The 22902-nt window shown below is 27.8% G+C and overlaps 1 protein-coding gene across 2 annotated transcripts in view; it reads left to right on the top strand.

Annotated features, from left to right (window-relative positions):
- The window catches only part of LOC107436611 (neurotrimin), a 221559-nt gene extending 206332 nt beyond the window's left edge, over positions 1-15227 (top strand). For both annotated transcript variants that reach the window (XM_021148982.3, XM_021148983.3), the window contains exons 6-7: positions 12926-13038; positions 14114-15227. The gene's annotated coding sequence lies outside the window, so the exon portion shown is untranslated. The remainder of the gene's footprint in view (positions 1-12925; positions 13039-14113) is intronic.
- The last annotated feature ends 7675 nt before the right edge of the window (positions 15228-22902 follow it).

Genomic DNA, 22902 nt, shown 5'->3' with positions numbered 1-22902 from the left:
GGTTAAAAAAAGTGCGCTAATGATTAAGAGCTTATTTAACAACTGGAACCAGTCTGTTTTTCATCTAATAAAATATTTTCATAGCTCAGAATTTGGAGCTAAAATCAGTAAAACCATGAAGTCACTGTCAGGGATTGATAAGTGTTGACTTCATCATGAATACAGTACAGCTTTAAAATGCAAAGGAAAAACAAAACTTTTGTTAAACAAATATAATGATTATTTAACATTCTTAATATTTTAAGTGATTTGTATGTAAAATTATCATTTATTATTACATATATTCAATTAAGTGCAATTGTTGCCATGACTATTCTTTATAAACTATAGTCAATCAAAAAAAAATTTACCACCAACATTTATCTCACCTAAATTTTGCCTATTTTAAGCGTCCAAATCACTTTGTTTTGAAGCCGGTAAAATTTTTCCATTGCCAAAGACAATATATTTTCTGTACCATTTTAATGTTTTTAATATTCTAACCTTAATATGTACATTTTTTATGCAAAACATGTTTCAATAAGAGAAATATTTCACTTTCTAAACTTTAAAGAATTAAAAAATGTACTGCATTGTCAACTGCATTTCATTAAACTATTTAAAGCTATATAGTCTGGTTCCCTAATAACCTTCTAAAATGTCGCGTAATAGTCAGTTAATATTAATAATTAAAGTTGCGAATTTCAAGTTACTTTTATAAACAATACTTAATGCGTTAATTACGTTAATCGAAAGATGCATATTTGTAATAGCATGTAATTCATATTTACCAAGTTACCCCGAGGAGCCATACTCAGACTGTCAACACTGGAGAAATTAGAGACTAGAGCTCGAGGGCAATATAAATAGTCGCAAAAATAATCGCATATTTATGACTGTTTTAGTAAAATGTAACAGAATTTAACAAAGCTCCAAAATGTTTTAAACATTTACGAGTCAAAGAAATCTTATTGAGTTTTAAAATATTCAGAAACCAGTAGCCTGAATTGAGTTATTTTTAGAACTATGTTCAGAAGTTTCATGAAGACATAAATTCTATCTTATTTCGATTTCGATATTTTAAAGAAATAAGCAAATAAAATACACTAAGGAGCCACGACGGCAAAGTGTTAAAGGGACAGAGCCGTTGGTTAAAAAAGACTCTAGATTACACTTCATGTGGCTACTTGAAGACCCCATTTGTTTATGAGTAGAAAGTAAAGGCGGCCGCCACGCAATGCTAGGAGCATTATTTTCATCAAACTGGGGAGAATTTACCTTCTTTATCTCATTCAGGCTGTTGAGTCAGGCTACTTTACTATTTTAAAATACTCTCTTAAAATGAAAGAGTTATTTCCCCTACTCAAAAAAGAGTTAAATTTTTTTAACTCAACTTGAGTGAAATACATTCTTATTTGAGCGAAATTCTTGCTTTGCATTAACTCAAACTTGAGTGGTATTTACTAAGCAATATTTGAGTGCTTTTAGCTCAAACTTGAGTGATTTATTTATTATTTAATTGTGTGCGAGATATAAACTGAAATTTCTATCGTTTTATTTTAAAAAGCAAACGATAATAAATCTAAATAAAATTGTTATGTTCTGTGATCTAAATAGATTATGTCTTCCTTTTTATTTTACGTTTAATTTTTTTTTTTNCATTTGTTTATGAGTAGGAAGTAAAGGCGGCCGCCGCGCAATGCTAGGAGCATTATTTTCATCAAACTGGGGAGAATTAACCTTCTTTACCTCCTACAGGCTGTTGAGAGCATGTTCTACTTTACTATTTTAAAATATATGTTTGCTTATCTTAAACTCCTTGTTTGACATAGAACAGTTCCTTAATCGTTTAGAACTTGACTTAAGATTTGATAAACAATTCACCATGTTGTGTGACCTCCTAAAGGTTCCGAATTCATATAGTTATTATATTATTTATACTAACGTATTATGTCACGTTACTTTGTTTATAATAGATTGATAGATTGCTACGTTGCGCAATTGCTCTTCACAGAAAAAAATAATTGAATCAGGAATTACTTTCCTTTTCATTCATATTTTAAAAAAAACTAAAATATTTTGTGTAACGTTAAAATACCTAATATAATAAACGAATTTTATTTCCGAAAGAATAAAATTGTCTCTCAAAAAAGTTCAAATATTAATAATACAAATTATGAATAATACAAAAAGAATAATCCCTATATTTGGTTAATTGAATGTAACTTCAGAGGTCAAAGTGCATTTTAGAAAAATAAAATATTCTTATTACAATGGAATAAAATCAAATAAAAGTGGGCAAAAAATCAGCTTCTTAAGCACACTCAGCAAAATTTATTTCAAAATGATTTTTTTCAATGAAAATATTTCATTAAATGAATTTTTGCAAGGAGAAAAAAAAATAATTTACAGTAAACAGACAAAGCTAAGAATGATATAAGTTAAAAGTGAAAAAAAAATTATTAACGAAAAAGGAATATTACCTCCAGCGTTGATATGACAAAGTGCCACTTAAGTGCTGGAGTTTTGGCTGCGATTTTGATCAATAGCGTTTCCTTGTGTTGTTTAAATCTTAAATTACACAGCTATTGCCGCGAGCAAATTCTATCACTTTCCACGTGAACAATGCAGAACTGTGCTTAGAAAAAGTTTAAAAAAGAAACACTGAGCACAACTATCTCCGAATATACTAATTCGAAAAAAATGACTGTTTAAGTTTCTCCTTTTTGAAAGTTATCTTGACAATGTTTCTCGTGTATTAAGTTTCGCTTGTTCAATCTTGTTTTTAAGATATTCAGTAATTTTTAAACATGTATTTTGAAGAGTATGTTAAAATGTATCACTTCTAAAATCAATTATTATTTTCTAATCTATAAAATCAAGCAACCCCTCAGGAACTGAAGTGGTAATGCATTACTTGATTAAGAACTCATTCTGTTTCAAAAATATGCTGATTGAACATAACAGTTGATATGTTTCAAAAGGTCAAAAATAGGCTAATTCAAGATTTGCTAGTCTGGATCATAAAACATATTGACAGTTAAATCCGATCTGAAGTGAGAATGAAGTTTTATAATGAATAATACCATCTCAGTATTTAATAAATTATTGTAAGAAACGGAATCGTTAAGATATTATATGATAAAAAACTCCATTCGCTTCAAAAATATATAGATAGCATAAAATATTGCTATATTTCAAGCGCTTAAAAAATAGGCTCCCCTTGCAAGGCCGAATCCTGGTGACGTCTGGCTAGTCTTGAAAAGGGGCACCGATTTTTGAAGCACTTAAAACATGGATAATGTTTTGCTATCTATATATTCTTGACGCGAATGATTTTGATCAGATAATATCATCTCAGTTGTTCAAATAATTTCTTTAAATATTTACATCTTCTATTAAAATTGAAGTTTAGTTATATTTTCACTTAATTTTTTGGGTAAGCATATTAATATATTATATTAATTTTTATAATAATGAATAATGTAATTTGACAAATGTAATTTTTTTAATACGATACTTAATTCGACATATGATGATAATCAAAAAATTATGACGATTTTAAATCTGCTCCAAGTATTTTATTTACTCAAACTTAATAAAAATTGTGTACACCTTTTCTTTCAATTGTTAGATTTCAGTTCATATGTGATTAAAATTTATATCATTAACTAAAATGCTACAGACCTAAAGTGGAAATGAGAAGTACAATTGTTTAATTCTCAACATATTAACGAAACATATACAGTATAATACTGTCGGGATTTGGTGATGGCTATCATACTTTCTAGCTAAGGCTGGAGTCAGACAATTCCACAAGTAAATAAAAAGGAAATAAGAATAATTAGCATGATAACAGGAAGTGAAGATTAAGGGCGCAAGAGGGCTCATTTCTTGAACACATGCATGTTTTAATTCATCATTGTGAACATTTATTTGCCAGGTATATTTTTGTTTTAAATTTAAAATAAATAATTGTTGATTAAATTCTTCAGTAGATAATTTTATGCAATTACCTCACTCAGATTGCATGTTAATAACAATACAATACAATAAGTATATTTTTAAATCTTATTCCATGAAATATGCTTCTTAAAACTTATAATCTGTTTAAAAAAGCAAATTACTTAAAAATTAAACATTTCTTAACCCTATGAGCCGTGTAATATTGATATAATATTATTCTTATATTATCTGTAAATGTATTTCTATGAGGAAATGATATTTTATTTAAAAATACAAATGCTTCAGGTAAATTAAGAGTAAGCTTTCTATCTTTTATCTAACACATAGATTCTCAACCTTTTTAACGTTGCCGCCCCCTAAGGAGCAAAAAAAATTTCAACGCCCCCCTTTGTAAAAATTTAGTTATTTTAAGCAAAGGGGTGGAGGGGAGGTGCTGAATTATTAGAGGCAACATTTTTAAGCAATTTTTTAGCAGTAACATTTGCTTCGTTCTTTTAAAAAAAATAATGTGCACGTTAACTCGATATTTTTCTTCCGGCAGATAATCGCATTCTATTTGTTGTAATCAAAATAAATACAGTATTGAAAAAAATGCAACAAAGAAGTCTGTAGTTAAAAAGAGTAATTTACTCTTAATTAGATAAGAAAACACACAAAAATAATTTTTTTACTCTAAAAATTATTATCAACGAAAAAATCAAATAACCATGTTAGTGGAATGATTGTGCTTGATGGTTCAGAGCTAGTTTCTTAACATTCGGTTCAATATTTTTAGTTAGATAAAGACGCAAATCTTTTTGTGACTAGATCCGTCACAGCACTGAATCTTTGTTTGACAAGGTAGGAGGAAGGGAAGGCAACTTAAACTTTTTGAGAACAGTTTATAGTCCAGGTGAGTGGTGTTACCTTGGAGCCAAAGTTCAGAGAGATGATCACCATTTCAAAGTTTCATTGCTTGAAAGTTCAACCGATTCCTCCTGAATCTGAACCTCTGTTGTCTCAATATTCACAAAAGGATTCATATCCCATTTAGGGACTTCCAGGGACAAAATATCTTTAGAGCGGTCGGAAAAGTCCATGTGTAAAGACTCAAGGTGTTAGCAATATTCTTGTGTATCACCAGAGGGAATTTCACTATTCTTTTTAAGATCCGATTAGATTGGAAATTGGTTAAACTCATTCCGACCAAAATTTTGTTTCCTTAAAATAATTTTTTTAGAAAGGCAAAAATTAACTAATTTTGTAGTGATCAAATTGAACTTGTGGCCTTGAAGTTGTAAATTAACGCAGTTAAATTTTGCAAATAAATCTATCATGTATGCAACTTCTATCTTAAATTCTAGCAATCCGTCTTTCAGAACTACATTTCTGTTTTCGAGGAACTCAAGTACAAATTCGAAAAGAAGCTGAAACCTATTGAGACAGGTGCCTTAGGAAAGCCAGCGAATCTCAATGTGTAGTAGCAAGCGATTGAATTCATTTTTTTTTTTTACACAGCTTATGAATATTTGATCGTTGAGAGCATTACAGTTAATTTTGTTCACAGCAGAGCTCGACATATTGCAATGACTGACGCAAACAATCACTGGGATTTTTTCCAACTAAATGCTGTCTGTAAATCACGCAGCAAACAGTTAAAATATCTGGTACCTCCCTCTTCAAAAGGGTGATAAACCCATGATGTCGACCCACCATTGCAGGAGTTTCATCAGGGGCGACAGAGGTAATATTCGCAAGACGAATGTTTTCTGTTTAAAATAATCTTTGGTAGTATTAAAAATAGATTCACATTTGGTTTCTACAATCAAGCTTCTTGCAAAAAGCATCTCTTGAATAATTTTTCTTTCTTTAACTAACCGGACGTACGCCAAAAGTAAAACCTCATTACTTGGCAAGGTTAACTCATAAACTTGAGGGGAAAATATGTTGGATATCAAAAGTTTGCATAAAGAAACTTCAATATCTTCAACCATCTCATCATTTCGTCGCTGTAATTTATCGTTGCTTAATGGGATATTTTTGATTGCATTGGATACAGCTGGATGGTGTAAAACTGCTTCTAAAGCTTCCTTGTCAGCCAGCAGTATCAACTCTTTGCCTTTGGTATGAAAGAATCCCAGATTTAGCAATTAATTTTGATATATTTTAAGAGGCTATCAAACTATCCTATTTTTGTGAGGAGTTTGCTAGCAAGCCCGAGACCGATGGTGCCAGTCAGAAACTTGTGCTTGATGTTCGTGAAAAATGACAGATCTTTATTTTGTTTGTCAGGATGAATTTTTTGAAAATGCTCCTGCAAACGGGAAGGTTTTATTGCCTCATTAGATAAAACTTTCTAACAAAGTAAACATTTGTGAAGTTGAGAGTTCAATGGCGATTGAACAAATCCGAACTTCAAGTACATGACACTGACGAGTATTCAAGTATTAACGACAATTCTTTCTGTTAGCCGACATTGTTGGAGGCAGCAAAATACAAACGGTGAAAGATAATAAACAATTTTTCAAAATTAATAAATAATTTACGATGAAGAACTAATTCGCGCACGTTCCTAGCCAAATAAACAGTGAAAATGAATCGAAACTGGGGGAAAATACTAAAAGGAGCTAACGAAAACCTTCATAAGAAACATGGGTCAAACCAAACATTCATACTGAAAGCATATGCATTTCAATTTTCGCCAAATGACTTGTATGAGTCAGAGGCAAAAACAACTGTCTCATGCGTTGCGCTGGTTCGAATTCGAGAATATAGATCACATAAGCTCGTTTTATTGCTGGAACAAATGGTGAATCGGATAATCTTAATTTAATATAATGATTTAATCTTTCTTTTAACATTAATTTTAGATTAATTTTATTTATTAAATCAATTGTAATTTAATAATTTTATTTGGGAGTTTCAACATTCAATTTGAATGACAAAACATGGTCAGCGCCCCCTAACGCCCAAAACAAGTTCACCGCCCCCCTACTGCCCAAAACAAGCTCACCGCCCCTCAGCATACTCCAACGGCCTCCCGGGGGGCGGTATCTCCCCCTTTGAGAAACAATGATCTAACAAATCAGTGATTTTAAAATTTTTTTATAATTTTTTCAACAACAAAAAATAATTATATTGAAATAAATACTAAATAGGATTTTTCTATTCATTTATTGGTCGTCCAACCCATGGAATGGCATTTAAAAAGCACTTATTTTAAATTTTAGGTATAACAGTTTTCTTTTCAACCGCTATTTATTTAAAATGACCACTATTTATTTCATATAAACTTTATTTGAACTGTTTATCATTTTATACAGTTCTTTCAATTGTAAGCTGATCTATTGTTATTAAATTATTTAAACCAAAATTTTTTCAAATATATTATTAATTATTGTAATTAAATTAAGAGTTATACCGTTATTTAACTCATGTTTGAGTATTTATTTTCAATTCTTTATTTTTTAATATATTAAATTTATATTTTGTTAATTGTTAAAAACTAAAACTTTTAAAATTGCAATCTATATGAAACATCTAAGTAGAATTAATTGTTTTGAAAGAAAATATATTTTTTTACCCAATTCCTTTTTTTTTTCGTCTTACAAACTAACAGTTTTTTGTGTCGTACATCAGAAAAAACATTCCAAACTGTCTCCGTCTGTCCATAGCGGAAAAAGAAAAATTCTTCTTTACACATCAATGATGTTTTTTCTTTTGTACGCATTGCATGAAAGGTTTTTGGTAATACAAACAAATAATGAATTTCTTCTTCTAAAATTTGTTTAGTACTAAAAGCTGTTGGACACAAGTTTTTGGCATTAATTGGTTTATTTATTCCAGATCTAAACTGTATTTTTATTAAGATTAATTGAACTGTAATTTTTTATTTTATGCAATAGTTTTATTTATTTTATAATTTGAGTAAATAAATTTTTACTTTTCTATCGATTCAAATGTAATGCTTCAAGTCAAAGAATTTATAATGTATTTTGTATTTAATGGTTTTGGTTTATTGGTACCTTACGGCCATTTCTTATTTTTTTATTTATTTACTAGTCTAAAAATTCATTGAAATGTACAAATTTGTCATTTTTTTTGCTTTAAAAAAACTTTTTTTAAATTGTTATTATTAAAAGTAATTAAATTTGAATAGTTATTACAGGACTTTTCTTTGAAAATAATCTTTTTTCTTAAGACTTTTGTCCTTTCTTACATACTACACTGCAAGAAACACCGGATCACATTTACGGTATGAAGTACCGGTACTTTGGGTGCATCATCCGTAAAATTAATTTCTACCGTTATATATTACACCGTAATTTTTACTGTAATAATTGTTTTATTAGTTATTATTATTGATATTGGTTATTATTGCTGTAAATATTATGATATATCAGACTTTTTGTTTTGTAGCATGTTCCAGTAAAACTGGATTTTACTGCATACCGTTTTAGTCTTCACCGTATTTTTACCCGGAATTTTTTACATGTTAGTTGATGTTCTACAAAATAACAATGAACTGCTATAACATAATAAAAATATTGATTTAACAAAAACATTGATATAATAGAAACATTGAACGGCTTATTGAGATAGTAAATTTTTTATTTACTTGGAAAATTAAGCAATTAATACTTGCACATATTAAGTACAACTAAGCACATATTAAGTACAATTTATACTTGCACATGTAATTTAAAAATAAAAACAGTTTGTCTTATATTAAAAAAATATATTAAAATTATTATATTAAAATTATTATATTAAAATTATTATATTAAAATTATTATATTAAAATAATTATATTAAAATTATTACATTAAAATAATTTGTAATCGTAATTAGATCCATAATTTTTTACAGTGTAATTTACATCAGCGAAAAAATTTCGAATTACATCATTCAGTTCACGGCGGGCGGAAGGAAAAATGCTTTTCTACATTTTTGCTTTAGCTTAATTTGTTTGGTACTCACTGCTTGTTGGACACAGTTTTATATATTTAATTTATTTTTCCTCAGTTAAACTATTTTTTAATAAAATCCATATTCAAATCATTAATGTGTTTATTTTATATTTTATTGGTTTTTGAATATTTAGGTTGTTATTTATTCAAAGTAGATGGATTGAAGATCATTAAGTATGCAATGCATTTAGTTAATAGCTATTTAATGCATATTTAAGTAATTTGTTTAAAATATTTTTTTTTCTAATCTTTTACCAATAGTGAAGCAATTACATTTTCAAATTCATAATCTATCAGAATATATTTCTGAGAATATAATATATGGTTACTAAATATGTTTTTCTTCAAATGACATAGATCATTTATTTTTCAAGTTTTTTTTTCTTTCTGTCATAGAAATATAGTGAACATAAACGAAAACATTCTGAACTGCCTCCCCCTGTCCATCGCAGGGGAAGGAAAAGTGCATCTATACACTTCTCTGATGGCTTTATTTATTTTTTTCTATACGTGATACATGAATTGTTTCCGATAAAACTAACAAATAATGAGTTGTATTTTTTCTGCACTTAGTTTGGTTCTGACAGCTGTTGGAGGGAATGGCTTACGCACTCTTTCAGTTATTTTACTTTTTCTCTCTCTTTAGCAAGTAAGGTAGTTACGTTCTTAACGTTTCCGTATATTGGCCATTTCCAAATAATGTTGGATGTAAGAGATTTTTGCAGCTGAGATAAAAATTTGATTTCTGGGAAAAGAACAGAATAAGTTGATAGCTTTGACACTAAAAAAATATCAAAGAAAGATTTAGGAAATAAACGGTAAAGGAATCTTAATTAATGCCAGTCTTAGTCTTCTAAATTGTTCGCAGCAACAACAAGAATGCTGCATTACAGCTTTTTTTTTCTGTTTATATATCTACATTATATGTATATAAATATATATATATATATATATATATATATATATATATATATATATATATATATATATATATATATATATATATATATATATATATATATATATATATATATATATATATATATATATATATATATATATATATATATATATATATATATATATATATATATATATATATATATATATATATATATATATATATATATATATATATATATATATATATATATATATATATATATATATATATATATATATATATATATATATATATATATATATATATATATATATATATATATATATATATATATATATATATATATATATATATATATATATATATATATATATATATATATATATATATATATATATATATATATATATATATATATATATATATATATATATATATATATATATATATATATATATATATATATATATATATATATATATATATATATATATATATATATATATATATATATATATATATATATATATATATATATATATATATATATATATATATATATATATATATATATATATATATATATATATATATATATATATATATATATATATATATATATATATATATATATATATATATATATATATATATATATATATATATATATATATATATATATATATATATATATATATATATATATATATATATATATATATATATATATATATATATATATATATATATATATATATATATATATATATATATATATATATATATATATATATATATATATATATATATATATATATATATATATATATATATATATATATATATATATATATATATANGATATATATATATATATATACACAAAAGGGGGGGAATAATAATTAATGAAAAAAATAACAAATAACTGATTAAAAAAATAGGGTGAAATTCTTAAAAAAACCCGGAAAATAAAAGATATAATCTTTTCATCAGCATGATTATATCCGCAAAACTTCGCGTTTTCTTGTATTTATTTATTTTTTATATATATATATATATGTCCTTTAAAAACAATGATATGTATGTTTCTACATATTTTTCAACTTGCATAATTATTGGGGCTGCATATTTTTTTAGTTAAATAATGATTAATAAGAAAGAAGTTTCACTTAAAAAAAGTTTAATTTTAAACTAAATAAGGAAATACGGGAAAAGTGTCGGTACATAATTTAAAATGATGGTTAGAAAATAATATTGACCAACTAGCTTTTAAGCATACGCAAATAGAATGAGAGATAAAATGTTTATCCTTATAATAGCTTAAATCGCAAACCTTGCGAATAATATCGAGAATAATCTTACTATTTGCATGAAATTATTTTTGGAAGAACGAATTTTATAATTTGGTGTAATTATTTTTTTTAAACTCGATTAAAAGTTCTCGAGATTTGGTGAAATACACAAAAAGTAAAATTAATATTAAGAGGTCCAAACTTTGGACCGCTCTCTTGAACAAACTATATTGGGACCATTTTTCCAGATCGCGCCTACCCCCTATATTTTGGAGTTCAAAAATCCAAATCCGGCACAAAAAGGTATGTTTATTCGGAGAAAGTACGTTTTAGTGTTTAATTTTGTAACTTCAAATATCGTCTTCTATAATTAATTAGCATTTTGAGGTAACCCCCTTGAACCATTAAAATTGAGTCCTATAACGTGAAGATTCGATCATTAGATCAAAAGTTATTATGGGTGGTCCATTGTGTATTTGACGCATTGTAAGTAAAGCTTACTTTTTTAATATGGGCAGAAAATATTTTGAATATTTTAAAGAAAAAGGATATACCTTATAATTCAATTAATGAAATCATAGCTTAGAATAATGCTAATTATAAATATTTAAGTAATTGAGTAATAAATATTTTTATATATATTACTTACAATCAACCTTAATTAAAAAACTGCTTTAAAAATAGCATCGAGAATTTAAAGGTTCTAGGAAATATTACAAGTGGTTTTAACATTTAAAATTAATTTATTGAACGAGTAGAAATAATAGTATTTATCTTATAGGAATAGTAAAATAGAAATAGAAATATAGAATGAATGGTAATTAATGATATTGAAATAGTGAACAATAGTATCATTAAGTGATATAATTACATTTCCATTCAGTAAATGAAATCAATTTAAAGGATTTATTTAAATCCATCTAATTATTTTTATGGAGAGGAAATAAACTCGAAAATGTTCATTAACCATTTGGAACATAGAAGAGATAATGTGTTTTAAGTGAATAATATTATTTAGAAAATAAACATGCACTGCTGAAATAAATATTTCGAATCTTCCGAAATTACTTCGAATGAAATAGAGAAATCGAATATACTTTTTTTCTCATTAAAGTACAGTGAAATGTTAATGGTATGGCATAATATCGAAGACAAAATAAAATAAAATTTATTTTTGTAATGCATAATTGCATCATATTTTAAGAAACAGAATAGAGTTTTAATGAAAATATAGATGGGGAAATAAAATATGATCTAAAGTGTTGATAAATAGAAATAACTTTAAAAAAATAATTTTCAATGTCGAAACAAAATTTTTAATTTTTTTTTTTTTTAGTTTATTTATTTTTTGGTCTATATTTTCTATATTTAACCTACAGCAATTTTATCTGCCTCACCTCTTTATGCATTATTGTACTTGAATATTTTTATGATAATCATTTTTTTGTNACAATTAAAAATTTTGTTTCGACATTGAAAATTATTTTTTTAAAATCGCCATCAATTAAAATTTTCTACTACTGTACTACTAATGTACTAATTCAGTGGCCACAAATATACCAATATCTAGCCAGTGCAGTCATATCTGTATATTGTTTCATTGTTTTATTTTCCTTTTTATTGGAATCTATCTATATTAAAAGTAATATCTTGCATACTAAAAAAATTGCAAGTAAAACTAAAAATCATTGATATATTTAAATAATAACATTGTTTAAACATATAGTTACTAAAATTTAATTTATGAAAACTAAACTATTTTTGTTCTATTCCACTTGAAATGTTCAAAACAAATTGAGAAAAATATGATTTTTATAGCATTTAATTTTTTTCAGAATCCAGCCACCCTATTGTAAATTGTATTGTATTGTTTCAATTACTGCACCTTCATGTCTTTGTTGTCTTTGATTGTGTCATTAAATCCTTTCTGCAAGGAACCTCAGGAAAGGTAATATACTCAAGCGTATATTTTACTAAAATATTTTATTTTTTATTTTATAACCAGTGTTGAACTGTCCACCCTCATCAGAGTTTACGACTATAATTGTTCAACTCGATAGCCTTATAATTTTGTACCCTACCCAGGAAACAAAGAAACTCGATGGATCAATAATTGTGTCAAACTAGCTTTCGTGGAGAACTTTTTGAAGGAACCAACCCAAATTTGCGTTACACGAAGAGGATAACCGCGAATGTTTCTCACTGTTAGTCTGATGGCATGCGGATTTATGATTTTTCTACCGCTTATGATATTTTACGTCAGCAGTTTAGTTGGTGCGAGCCGGGAATGAAACCAAGCAAAAAATTAATGGAACCAAGGGAAAAAAAGTAGTGATGAAACCAAAATTCTTTTCATATACTTCCATGGCGACGGGATATTTTAAGGAATTTGATGGCAAACCTGAGTCACGCTTGCCATCTGTGATGAAATTAAGGTAAAAAGTACCAGCACTCAGGGCACCGGTTCTGTATACCGTAAATTTTACTGAAACATGTTACAGAACAAAATATTTGCTAAAAATCCTCCTTCCACAGCATCGATATTGAAACTGTACATTACTGATACAGTTTTAACAGGCATGTAATAAACTTTCTTTATTTAATTATTTTCTTTCTTTATTTATTTTCTATTCTTTTAATTTCTATTTTTAATTAGTTTTTTTTAATAATAATATTCGATGCCCAAAATGTAAGCGGCTATTTATGAAATCAGTTGATGTAAAAGGAAATGAAATGCAAAATTCGGTTCTTTGCGTCTTGCATAAACTAACTAATTTATTACCACCTAGTTTTAAATTTCGTTTTAAAACTCATCAATAGATGACTGCAGTAAATATTTGGAAAAAAAATTAAAACCATGTTTTAGAATATGCTAGATAATAAACAAATTATAGCAGAAAATGATCAAATTAAAATTCAAAAAAAAAAGTTTTCATTATATTTTTAGTTTTTTATTTGATTTATAAGTGCACGTTTTGACTTATCTCACGTTTTATGACATTTACATCTTATTTCTTTTTCAGATATTTTCAGGAAATATTTGTGAGTAATGCTCTAACTGTAATCAACGTACTTCAGATATTTTACATTTGAAGATACATATGAAGTGCAATAGTATCACTGTATTTAAGTCTTAAGTATTTAGTCTTGTGTTCTATTTATACCAAGTTTTGTTTCGAAAAGTCGACATACACCAACTCCATTTTGCTTTATTTATTTCATGACATTAATTTAATCATCGTTTATTGTAGTACTGTTGTTTTTTCTGTATAAAATTAGTTATGTTCCAATAATGTGAATACTAATTGATTAACTTTGAAATCAAGTTTCACAGTATTTTGTATCAATTAAAGAAAGAATTTTTTTAATCAAGAAAAAGAATGCAATTGTTAGATTTTCGTATTTTTTTGTAGTAAATTTATAAGAAATTAAACATTTTTATCCTCAGTAATAAATGGTGCAAGAAAACGGAAAATTATAATTAATGGCTCTTTTCATTTATATATTTACGTTTCAAACATGCTAAATATGTTATTAAAAACTTAAAACACGTATAATAGCGAACTAAATTTTACATTCATTAATCATATGAAATTAAATTTTAAATTAATTTGTATAAGAACGCATCAATAAACTCCTTAATTCTGATTTACCTTAAAACTAAATGTTTTGATTAAATATGCAGATATCTTTAAAGTACCTTACGGTTATATATATTGATTCGGGTACTTGAATAATAAACCAAATTTTAAAAGTAGTAAAATCAAAAATAAAAATATACACATTATTAATTTTTTTATGCATGACTAAGAAAATTGGCAAAACTTAGGATATGCAGTTATATTTAATTTTCCTTAATTCGGTCACTTAAATTAGTTATAAATTATTCCTTTGGCTTTTATTGAATCTTACTCAACAGTTTAACTTGCATAAAAAAGTTATATCTAATTTGTACAAGTACGTTCTTTGTTGTAATTGAAGTTCCTCTCTTAATTTGTACAAAGTGCAGTCTTATTGTCTTTAATTCTGTACATAAAACTATCTGTTAAGTATTGTGTTTGTTGTACCGTGAATCTTGTCTTCATACCATGACACCTTTGCAATCACTATTTTATGTAATAAAGTTGTATTTCAAAATTGTGGTGTTTTTTATAATGTGTAGTATATCAACCTATACAAAAATACAATTCCAACTCATTAGTATATAAGACATGTTAACTCGATTCTACGGTGAGGTACCTTTTCATAGAATAAGGTTGACATTACCGATAACTCACTGTCTCCACATTGGTGACCCGGACGTGATGTGAACCTGCCTACCTTGAAAGAAACTCCCACTTCGATGTGAGCACGCCTACTTTGGCAGAAACGCCTACAATGATTTGAACTCGCATACTTCAATGGATGGTCCACATTAAACAGTTGACTTGCAATTTGTGACTGCGACATTGTCCTCCTCGCGCTTTTGCTACTCAGTCTCGATCACATACGATGTACAATGAATACACTCGACTGCTAAAGGCAACGAAGGAGCGACGACAACCGTGAACTTAATACAGCTTTTCCGGCATCTCACAAAAAGACTGCAATGAATCAACTGGTGGAATCCGTTCACCGAATTCTATCACAGATACAATTCTTGTGGGGAAGTACTGTAGTTTGTTTGTCTACCACTACAGTACTCCCCCACCATCCAAACAAATGTACTTATCAATAACTTAATACTGAATATTTTTTCATAATACCTAATTATATGATGTTTCAAAAATCCTCCGCGTGCAAATATTGCGGTCACTATCAGACTATTAAACATCTGATGCTTGACTGTCAAAAATTTGCAACCATTAGAGGAAATAGTTTTGACACAAGAGGCGACATAAGATCTTGGTGCAGGACTAATAAACAGAGGCAAATTATTAAAAACATCATTAAACGCACCCTGGAGCACGCACTCGCCCCTGATGACATTTTGGATCCGCTCTACACGAACTAAACTCAGTCCCGGTTGTTGGGCTGCCTGCCTGTTTGCTTCCCGTTATTTTTACAACGTTTTGTTGTTTTATCTATCTCATTCGCTTTTTAATTCTGTTTTAATCTATTTATTCACTACATTGTGCTTTTTAATTGGCTTATTTACATTGCCTTTCCTTGCTTTGCAAATTTTAGCGTCGCCTTTTAATTGTATTTGATAATTGTTTGTTTTACCACTTTACATCTTCACCTCCTTTTGTTTTACATTTGAGATTTTCTTGGCTCATTACGCCTTGTTCTTCTGTCTTACCTGTTGTCAATTTGTCATCGACTGTATTGGTTCTTTGACCTATATTAACTTGGGACCTCCGTTTACCTGTGACCTTTTAATGTTTTCTTATGTTCACTTCAGGTACACGTTTTTTTTAATGGTTCACTTTATGTTTTACTGTTCTTGAATACATCAACAGTTTATACTTTGTGTCCTTTATATCCTGTCACAATGTTAATGATCGCTTTGGTTTAGCGACCCAACTTACTCCGTAATATTACTCGTTTTAATCCTATGTACTGCCTGCACATGATGCATTGTATGTCATACTGTACTTTCCTGCGATGTGTTGTAAAATTTTTCATTTGTGTCTTTGGCTCACTATAAGGGAAGCCCCGTCGGCTTCGGCACTATAAGGCGGGACTCTCGGAGCATTTTAATTATTTTACTGCTGTTGCCATCAGACTCTGTAATGTTTACATAATGTTACTCTGTAATGTTACTTTTTGTATTTTATGTACTTTTCTGTTTTTCTTGATTTTAATAAACATTTACCCCTATGCCCTAAATTGGGGCATTTCGGGGTAAATATTTCATAATACCTAATTATTAATCATGGAAAACTAAGCTAGTCTTTTTTATAAGTACATTAAGTAAGATGAAATGTTAAATATAGAACTATTCCAAATAATAATACTTTTATACCTAACAAAAACATATAAAAATAAACGATTGAAATACCACTTTAAGACTTTGATTGTAATAAAACATGCTTTCTGTAACGCTAGTTTGTTTAGATGAAATATTGCTATGGATTTGATTTAATTAAAAAACATTTTACATTTATATAAATTACAAATTGTTGCTCTATCCTTTATGAAATTTTTCACGAATTTAGAGAAATAAAAACAAAAATATTTTTATGTTTAAAAAACTACAAAGTTATAAACAATGAAAAATATACTCAATAATTCAGTAAACAATCACATAAAGTGCTGATATTTCATTTTATTAATCAATACTGTTAAAGGATTATTATTTTTTTACCTTACTTGAATACTGAAAACTTGAGTTCTCACATTGTCTAGACACAGGAAAGAAAAAGATCAAAGGTCAAAAAAATATATATATATTTTAACAACCATTACATGGAAAACAATTAATCATTGTTTATTTTATGGCAACATGAGTTTTATATTTAAGAGTACTAGTAATAAAATTTGTTGAATCTTTTCATTGTTGTTTTCTACGTATTACTTATTCTAAGAGATTATCATTTATGTTGGTGTATAAAAAGAAGAAAGTGACTTTACTGAAGCTATCGAAAAAGCGTAAAATTACAAGGCAAAAGAATATTTATGTACGGTAAAATATTCATCATATTATCTCCTAGATTGAAAGAAAATTCTATTTTATCCATCACTAACTAAAAAAGTCAATATGTCAAACATATATTTTTTCATAATCTATTTTTTTTTTGAAGTAGTCTTCAAAGAAAGAGTTTTAGCTAGATTCCTTTTTGCAGTTTGCTTTTAATTTCTGAGAAAAATGTGTTCGTATAGTAAATAAATTAAAAAAACAGACCACAATGAATAACTTTTGATTTAATTATTCGATCTTCACGTTCTAAGACTCAATCTATTCAATTTAAAAAAAATTGTTTTTGCAAAATGCATTTCTAAAAATTTGATTTCTCAGGAACTATTTAACTAATTTTACTCAAATTTTGTATTTCGCTATGCAAAGTTAAATTTTTCAAAATTACATAAAAAAATGTGTACGTTGCAATTCAAAATTTTTTTGACTATTTTTTAAATGAAATAGTAAATACTTACTAAAAGTTATTTTTTGCATATAATCTTTCGAAAAACTAATTTTCGAATTGCGTGTAAAAAAATATTTTTAATCCGCTTAAAAATTTCGTGAGGTATGACGAAATACGCAGAAACAAAAATTAATGTTAAAGGGTCAATACTTTGGACCACTCTCCTGTCCAAACAATTGGGATCATATTTCTCAGATTACAGCTACTCATATATTTTGGAGTTCAGAAAGCCGAATCAGTCGAAAAGAAGTCTGTTTACTCAGAGAAAGTACTTTTGAACGGTTTTTGCTACTTAAAATATCATCCGACTAATTAATTAGCATATTTGAGATCACCCCCATAAAAAAAATTAAGATTGAGTCAAAGAAAAGTTATTCAGGATAATACGTTTTATTTATTAATTTTTACTCACTGTGCATTCTTCTATAAACATAAGTTATCATTCTAACTAGAAAAAACCTTTATTTACTCATATTTCTTTTAACTGATTTTAGATTTTGAAGGGAAAATTTATTTTCTCTAAAATTATGTAACATAATAGGGGAGAGGATTGTAATTTTGATCCATTTTATTTAAATCCTTTTATATAATTCTAAGTGACGCCCGGTTGCTGAACGGTAGCGCTTCGCGCTGCAGTACCACAGGTCCCTGGTTCGGGTCGGGCAGGGTTGACTTAGCCTTTCATCCCTTCAGTGGGTCGATAAATTAGTACCAAGCATGCTTGGGAACTAAACACTGGGGGTTCCGCGTTCGGCTGACCACCTGACCGGAACATTTGCTTCTGCACCCCGGAGCCCAAGGTACCGGAGCCAAGGTATTCTGCACCCCATGAAAACTGAGATGGGCACCGTAAGCCTTGGCCCTCTAGGTCTGTAGCGCCGCTGAGTTTAGTTTAGTTTTTATATGATTCTAATTCGTGTAAACGTTAATTTCACGAACATAATTGCAGCTACATTTATAAATTATTAACCATTATGAAAGCTTGAACGTATGGAAATTGTGAAATTTTAGGCTAAGATCACAATAAATCCTTGAGTATTTCATGTGAGTATATTATTAAGTGCATGTGAGTATATTATTTAGTGTGAGACAATATTTTTTTTTATGTGAGTATATTATTTAGTATGTAAGTATACTTATTTTCTCTAAAATTAGGGAGGGAAATAGGGGAAAGGATTGTCCTTTAAAATTGTTTTTATATTTATAAAATTCCGAATTATATAAACGTTAATTTCATAATCATAATTGCAATCCTATTTCCAGATTATAAACTATTATGAAAGCTTGAACATATGGAAATTGAGCAATTTTAGGTTAAGATCACATGCAATCATAGAGTATTGCTCATAATAATTAACTACTAGCCTTCAGTAGTTAGACAATTAGGTTCAATGATAAATCACTTCGCACTTGCACTGTCAAAATTATTAATGTTTGGGAGAAATACATGTTCCAATTGCGATAGTGTTCTAAGTCTAGTATTAAATATAAATTGAATCGTAGAAAGCTCCTACTACCATGTTAAAATATTGCCTTTTACGTAAATCATATAAATTAGATTCATTCCTTTACTTTTCATAAATTAAAAGTCATTTAATATTTTATTGTTTGTGTTTGAAATCTTTCTTAAAAAGTAAATAAATTTAATATTTATAGTGGAAAATATTTCAAGGATTTAAACTAGTTAAAATATGGATAGATTCCTTTTTTTTAACAAGAATGCTGAATATTCTGAGTTTAACTATTACTAAAAGTGGTTTGTTTAATATTTATTAATGTTATAAAAAAGTCTCTCTTACAATGGAAACTACTCGAGTTAATTTAACTAATCTTTTTATTACTATTTTATAATATCATAAGCGTGTTTTGTTTGTATTTCTTCTTTTAGAGTGTAATCAGATCTAATTCAAGTAAATTTCTACTTGAAAACCAGAATTATAAATAAACCATTTAAATATTGTTTAAAATACATTCAGTCCTAATTAAAGAGCAAAAGAGTTGTTCAAACTTTGAGTTTCCGCAAAAAAATCAGAAAATTCAAATTTTACTCTTAATTTGTTTTCAAATCCCAGCTTTAATTTTTATCGTTTTTATTTTATTTGAAGTATTTTTCTTTGAAATAGTTTATTTGAACTGTTCAAAAGCTCTTATCAACTCGCATAATAATTTCAAATTCATAAATACTTCCTAAATTGCGAAATTTTTCATTAGAGTTTTGTAGTTTTAGATAAGAAATAAACGAAGCATATTATTTTTCTAAAGTGAAAATTACGACTATATAGTGAACAGCTATGCAAGTATATAGCAATGGTTATACTGTGAGAGGTAATTTTTCCATTTAGACCATTACTTAAGTAATAGCTTACGGAAATAATATTTTATTTTTATTTTGTAACCGTCGTTGAACAGCCAACCCAATTTCGAGTTTACGACAACTAACGATCAACTCCGTAGCCTTGTAGTTTTGAAACAATCCGGAAGACAAGGAAATTCTTAGATGAGTACTCTCAGAGGTATGATTATTTATTGGAATGTGGAGGACTTTGTGACTCGAGAGATTTAACGTGCACCAGTCACCATTTACTACACAGGTAGTTTTCGGCCGACGGGGATCGAGTACATGAGCCCAGTGCCCTATCAACCAGGCTATCTCGGCCCTCTCAGAAATAATATATGGAAAACAAAGCAAATATAAAATTATGGGTAAAATATAGAAATCGAATTTAGCCTCTTTCCTTGAGATGAGCTTGCCTTTTTGATTTTGCAAGAGTGAGAAGTCGGATGGAGAAAACGAAATGTTGCTATATAGACAAGTGAGGTATATTATCAAATGTATTTTTATGAGTAACCGAATGGCACTTAAATCAAGTCAATATGCCTAGTATTTTAAAAGATATATAAATTTTTACGTATAAAAGTTACATGTTTGTACCTACAACTACGTACGCACCAAATAATACTATATGGGCAAGAGATGTGCAATTGATTTTATGTGTTGCTTTACGCTGGAGAGAAGGAGACCATAAAAAAGTCTATATGAATACAAAAAATTGCCAATATGTTTTGAAGAAGTTTGATGAATTGTCAATATGTTTATAAGTCAGTATGTTTCAAAGTAAAGAGAGTTTGAGACACTGAAACTATAAATCTTTAGCTTCTACTTTTTAATTATAAAACATCTTTTAATTTATAACCAATAGGTTTATCGAGTTACTTTTGATTTGACTGAATTAGTTTTAAAAAAATACCAAACAAGCAACTTTGTATTACTGGTCTAGATATGCCTAGCCCAGAACATGATAGATAGGTCTCAGGAGATGATAAAAGTCGTGGATTTCATCAAATCTCTTAAGTGTTTCTGTGAAAAAATGAATTAATATTGTTTAGATGTTATGGTCGTTATAATTTCTTGCTTAATATTAAGAATATCCGGTAATTATTAATATTTACCAAGTAAGTCAGTTGAATTCAATAATCTATCAAAACGTATCAAATTTATTAAATATTATTAATGATTATTTGAATATCCGTTCTTCGTAGATGAGAATAAAATAGAAAGAAAATTATCAATACATCAGTACTTAACAACACTAAGAAATCATGCACGGGACTTAAAGCCATATACCGACACATTTATTAAAGCAAATATGTTTTAGATTTTTTATTTATTAATATTTGCTGCGCGTCTTGGTGGCTTTACGTTATTAAACTAAGCAAAACTCACTTTTTTAGTTTAACCCATCAGAATGGAGATTAACTGAAATCAGCATCTCTTGGCATGATGCTATTGCTCTTGGTCAAATCATGATGGTCAATATTTACCAATATCAAGCAGTTTTCTTCGGTAGATATTCCTTAAGAAAACCGTTAAATACTTATTTCCACAGTATTGGTAATTAAACTCAGTTTAGGAACAGTTTTAAGATAGTCAAGTCTTTCAATATAATATTTTATACCCATAATAGTATATTAGATACTTATTATATAACCCTTCAACATAAATGTTTTTTTGTGAAATCTGTATCAGTAAACTGAAACTAAAATGCTAAAAGCAAGTAGAATTCTTTAAAGAACTTGATACGGACTTTAAACCAAGATAATTTTTTAACTAATTTTTAATATACTGTTTAAAAAATTAAAACGGATTGATGGACAAAAAGTTGGTCTTTTAATTCTAGTTGGTTTAAATATTAATACGCCATCTTCGCTACCACTCTAAAAAAATTTTTCTGAGAGTACGGAATATCTATTCTAGATTTCATATTAAAACTTCCCCAGTTCATATAACACTTGTAGTACACATTACTAAATCAATTAAGCGACGTTCGGCGCTTTTCCAGGCGCTCCCCGTATAGGAATAAGTCTCTTTAATTTTGCTTTTTAGTACAAACCATGGATTTTTTATTTCAAATAATACAGATTGCCTGTATTAATAAAGCATTGTTGTCAATAATAATACGAAAGTTTCTAACGGCTCCCTAAAACACTTAATAACTTTTTCCCCAGATAATACATTTTAAAAATGGGTTATTTTATTTTTTTTCAATTAACACATATTATCAACATTAATTAAGCATCAATGGCGTCAATAATAGCTTGGCGATTTCTTGTGATTTCTCTAAATGAAGAAATACGTTTATTCCATTAATTTAACATTTTAGTACAGAGCACAAGAAATAAACGGATCATCCTGAATAATTTTTGATATAAGGGTATCAGATCTTCACCTTCTAGGACTCAATGGT

Source organism: Parasteatoda tepidariorum, chromosome 5, assembly GCF_043381705.1.
Source record: "Parasteatoda tepidariorum isolate YZ-2023 chromosome 5, CAS_Ptep_4.0, whole genome shotgun sequence".
NCBI classification, from domain to species: Eukaryota; Metazoa; Arthropoda; class Arachnida; order Araneae; family Theridiidae; genus Parasteatoda; species Parasteatoda tepidariorum.
This window is presented reverse-complemented; position numbering and strand designations above follow the sequence as displayed.